The sequence below is a fragment of the Sinocyclocheilus grahami genome, unplaced genomic scaffold, assembly GCF_001515645.1.
Source record: "Sinocyclocheilus grahami isolate Dianchi unplaced genomic scaffold, SAMN03320097.WGS_v1.1 scaffold1264.1, whole genome shotgun sequence".
NCBI lineage: Eukaryota > Metazoa > Chordata > Actinopteri > Cypriniformes > Cyprinidae > Sinocyclocheilus > Sinocyclocheilus grahami.
This window is the reverse complement of record NW_015506443.1, coordinates 17,698-23,583: the sequence shown is the minus strand read 5'-3', so window position 1 is coordinate 23,583 and position 5,886 is coordinate 17,698.

The window sequence follows — 5,886 nt, the reverse complement described above, 5'->3', positions numbered from 1 at the left end:
TATAAAACACCCGCGACGCGTTATGATTTTGAAACGTGCAGTGCTCATGTTTATTCAACGAAGTCAAACGCCACAAATAAATCAATGTATGGGAAACACTGGTAATGTATATCGAAATATCGGAAATGTGTTTAAAAATCATATCACCGTTATTGAAAAAAATTATATCGCGATACATATTGATATTGAATTATTGTCCAGCCCTACCTCACAGTTGTCATGAAGGGCAAAATTTGCTTTAAAGACCAAAACCACTTTTTGTACCAGGCTGTAAACATGTTTTTTTTCTGCTGTAAAGTTGGGCATTTTAACATGGGAGGTCTATGGGATTGACTCCCTTTTGGAGCCAGTCTCTAGTGGCCAGTTGATGAATTGCAGTTTAAGTCACTTCTGTGTTGGTTTCAAGAGAGAGACCGGAAGGATGCCGCTTGGGTACAACATCAGTGATTCCTGGGGGAGGGGCTCTGATGAAATTCCCTAATTGGCTGTTTCGTTACAGGGGGTGTTACTTGCAGGGGTGTGGTTTGTAACACAGTCGGATACTCTTGAATCCGTAGGGAACCGTCAACAGCTTAGGGAAGAAGGGTACATCAATACATCACTTCACAGGAAGTGAAGAGTAGGGTTGAGTACCGAACTCGGTACTTTTAAGGGTACCGACCGAATTGCGTCGGTACTATTTTAGACCATGCATTTTTTATTATTATTATTTTCCACTTGGAGGAACTCTTTTGTTTGTCCATACAGTGTCGACATGTTGGTACATATAGCAATGTGTTTAATAGAAATGTGGATACGTGTAGATAAATATCTATGCTTGCAGCTTCAATGGTAAAGATGTTATAATATGAACTACTAGAAGTAATACACCTTATGTTAGGGGTGACAGTACACGCTTGAATAGAATAGTGCTGCTTGTGTGCGAATGTTTGCGCGTCGCGTTTGTATGCGTGTATATTCACGCGGGAGAGCCCGGGAAACGATTTCTCCAAAACTGTCCCGCCCTGCGGACCTCTTACAACGATCTCAGAGAACAAAAAAACACATCAGGAAACTCAGAAAGCCTTAAAATCCTTTGACTTGTTTTGCACCATTGTTTACGGTCGGATATTTTCTACAGGTATGCTGTCAGGCGTCGTTCTTCTCAACTAAAGAAATACACATGCAATATTGCACTTTTTTTCTTACTGGTATTGTTAACGATGCTAGTCGTCTGCTAGTGTGATGGGTTTCACTGTATACATGCTACTGCATAGTGCTCAACTAAACCAACACTGTGGAAGGGGATAAAGACCTGTCACAATAAATCAATACATCCGTCTAAACGTGCACCTTCGTGTGAGGAAAATGAACTTGATTTTTGTGAACTTTTCACTTTTGTTTGTATTCTGCTTTACATTTGGAGTGCAACAGATACGAAATATCTGATCGCAGTTTGTCTGGTATCAAAGCTACAGCTGTTTTTTAATGGTTCATTGTACCATTTTCGAGTCCTGCAATATTCAGAGTGCTTTAAGTAACTGCTGGCAGTAACCTAAAGTGCGATGACAACTGATAAATCTCAACCACTATAACAAACCGAACCAGAATAGTATATAAGACTCTGTGTTTGTTCTGTAGCTAATTAAATGTTTTATGTTTGGCCGGGACTTTCTTTTAGTAGTCGTCTGTGGATCTGTTGACTGATCTATGGTACACTGTGTTAGGCTGCGGTGGGCTTTGTGTGGGATTCTCGATTGACTGACACCTTAGTTTTTTTCCCTCACAATGCCCTCTTTTAGCAGTCTGGATTCAACTTTGCATTTGATACCCCTCCCATTATACACGACACATTTGCAGCTAGTATACTGGACAGCCATCACAAACCACTGGATCAAGTCTTTCTTTTTCTTCTTCCCCCCCCACGCACTACTGTTTGTGTGTTTTGTGGTCTTTTAATTTCAGTTATTATTTTTTGTATTTGGTTTGATGTACTGGAAATTCTAGTTTCTTATGCTTTGTATTGGTTTACGTACTGTAGATGTCTATATGGTATGCAAAACATAGTTTAGGATAGCTTAGCGGAGAAAATGCATATTCTATAATTCCTTCGGGAAAAATGCTGCATCATTTGCTGTGTTCAAGGCATCCGATCTCTGCGGGTCAAACTCAAGTGAATTAAGATGTGTGTGTGTGAGCGCGGCTGCTTTTAATCATGATGCGAATATGTATTGAGAATATGTAGAGTGATAACTTGATATTGAGAACTGCTTTGTTGCTTGGCGTACAATCTAGATCTTGTCCATCAGTTTTGACACACTAAAATGATTATGCACTGATTGGCAGATTGTCATGTAGTGATCACACTAAAGCATGTCTAATGAGATCTCCTGAGGTCTCAGTCTACAGACATGTCTCATAACAGTGAACCGATGGGTTTTGTCAATACAAATACTTCCATGTATCTCCTCAGGTGATAACACACAATGCTGAAAACCTCTGTCCATGAGTAGGACCTAATGTTAAGCATTCTTTTCATTGGCTTTGTTTTGCATTATTCTGCCATTTATTTTGTATTTATTACATGCTTTTGTTTTGGTGGGCTTTAAAATATCTTTTTTAGTACTTATTTTATGGAATGAGACTTGACTAATTGATTTGATTCATTGTTTGCCTCCAACAAAAACAAAAAACCTTCCAGTGCTTTTTAAAATAAATAAATAAAGGGATTAAGAATTATTTTGTGTTTTGTTTTTTATTACCTTTATATGAGAATGCTTAGATATTATTATGTGATTGTTATAGTTTTCTTTAGCTCATCATATCAAATCTCCTCAAGAACATACTGGACACAAAAAGGTCATTAAATTTGATCAAGCTGTGTATTGCAGTGTGACATGCTGTACTTCATCTAAAACATTTTTCTAATTCTAAAATAATTATTATGCATTCAGTTTTTATGACCTAATTGATTGAAATATTACATTCTAATTTAATATAACATTTTATGTTATTGCCATTTTACACATACTTTATACTAGTTATTTATCTCCTCAAGAACATACTGGACACAAAAAGGTCATTAAATTTGATCAAGCTGTGTATTGCAGTGTGACATGCTGTACTTCATCTAAAACATTTTTCTAATTCTAAAATAATTATTATGCATTCAGTTTTTATGACCTAATTGATTGAAATATTACATTCTAATTTAATATAACATTTTATGTTATTGCCATTTTACACATACTTTATACTAGTTATTTTATATATATATATATATATATATATATATATATATATATATATTGATTAAAATATATTGATTTATTAAAATATTTATTTATTAAAATATATTTATTTATTATATATATATTTATTTATTTATTTACTTATTTATTTATTTACTTACTTACTTATTTACTTACTTACTTATTTACTTACTTACTTACTTACTTATTTACTTACTTACTTACTTACTTATTTACTTACTTACTTATTTACTTATTTACTTATTTACTTACTTACTTACTTATTTATAGTTCCTATTTGATGTGCTCCATGATGTGCTCCACATCTAAATGTGTTCATCATATAAAGCGATTGTGTCTCTTCAGAAGACTTGGATTAAACCGATGAATCGTACAGATTTCACAATCTCCTTATGAACTTTTTGAAGCATTAATGTTTTGGTCAAATTGATTTTAATGGAGGGATAGAAAAATCTCTCAGGATTTATTCAAAATATCTTTATTTGTCTTTCAAAAAACAAAAGTCTTACGAGTTTGGAATGACATGATGGTGAGTAATTTATGACAATTTTCATTTTTAGGTGACCTGTCCCATTAAAAATGTTAATTACCAACATCTACCAACGCTTACTTGTGGTGCTTATTAAACATGACTTGCAGAAATTCATCCACAGGCAGCATCTTGCTGAGCAGCTGGGCCTCCAGAAGCGTCTTTGCCCCCTCCAGGGAAAGGACATAGCCAAGTGTCCAATAAGAGTAATCTGGGATCACCAGGTTCTTCACTCCCTCCAACCAGTGCTCTGGATGCTTAATTTGCAATCGTTTACACCTTACATAGCTTAAAGAGAAGAGAAAAGACAGAAAAGAGAATGGGTATACATGCAAAGACCAGCGACCTCTTTGTGGAAGCTATAGTGAGGGATCCATATGAAGACTCCAAGCAAAAGAGAGAACTGTCAAGTTCTCATGATCATAATAAAATCACAACTCGCATTAAGTCCCACTGGAGGCCTGATTGTTTCACATCCTCCATGATGGTGTTCAGGCGGCTCTTGAAGTTGGGTTCACCTGCTGTTGCTGGAGCTCCACCACCTGAGAGCGAAACACAACAAAAAAGGCATGTGCACAAAATTACTCATTTAGTGTTTACAGAATTGAAAGTCACTTTACATTCATATTATACTCTTAAAAAAAAAAAAAAGGTTCCAAAAGGGGGGTTTGTCAGCGATGCCATTGAAGAACCATAGTCAACATTTAGTGAACAGTTCTTAAAAGAACCATTTTTCCCCCATAGTTAACACACGATCAGAGTAAGGATCTTTATAACCAGGGAGCATCTCAATTCCTAAAGCTCTTAGCTGAGTTGAATTCAGGACTCTAATAGAGAGGAGAAACAGGAAGGAGTCATATTTGACTGTGGCATGTGGTGTCATAGAGATTTATACTTTACATAGAGAAAGACAGTTTAAGGACATTTGACATTGTGTATCGTACTTGCCATCCACCGCATCGATGAGGGTGACGTTTATATCCAGCAACTCCAATGAGCTCAGCATGCGATCTTCTCGACGCTTTAGATTAATCAAATAGACCTTAAAAAAGGGGAAGATAGGAGTATTGCATTGACACAGATTGAAGATGCAACTTTTTGCAATATGCTACATTTAGTTGTCAATGTCTATACCTGATTGAATGCCATGGTGTCTTTGGGTTTGGAAGCAATGTGCAGATAATGCGAAATTTCCATTTTGAAGTCAACTGAGAAAGATCAATTTAAGATTATTTGTCTTTTAACCACAAGGAAACATTTTCTGGTAGAAAGAGGATCATTGTAATTAAAGGAATTCGTGATTGGTGTTAGTGAATTATTTAAAGAAAGTTGTGATTAGAATTTGGTGTTGATTGGATCATATATTTTGAATGATAATTCAAATGCGTTTAATTTAAAAAATGTAAGAATTGTAACTGACGGTCCAGTTGTTTTCATGGTTAATCAATTGTTTACTTCCCATTTGAATGTGATTGAGCACTTAACGCTTTCACTGGTTCTGGTCACAAAATGGTTGCTATTAGGTCCACTGTGGTGGTTTTTAAAGGGGTCATATGATGCGATTTCAAGTTGTCCTTTCTCTTTGGAGTGTTACAAGATGTTTGTGAATAGATAAGATCCCTAAAGTTGCAAAGACTAAAGTCTCAAACCCAAAGAGATATTCTTTATCAAAGTTAAGACTGGTCCACGCCCTCCTAAAACGCCTCGTTTAAACACGCCCCCACATGTCTACGTCACTGTGTGGGAAGATTTGCATAACGCCGCCCAAATGTTCACGCAAAGAAAGAAGGCATAACTTAAACTTTACTGTTGCTGCCACCATGTTGTGAAGACGCTGTGTGTTTCGTTGCAAAAGCGAAAATAGTTTGTTTGGTCTTCCAAAAGAGGACACGACTAGAAATCAGTGGTTAAGTTGTATTTACAACACTGTTCCAGAACAGTTCAACCCAAATATTCAGATGTGTGCAGCGCATTTTATGGAGGACGGTTTCCTGAACCTGCAGAGTAGCCTAAAATGCCGTCTACACACAAAGGCTGTTCTATAAAGTGGGGCAGTTCCAACTTTGCAAGGACAGTCTGGTGCTTCTGACTCACAGCCTGTAAGTA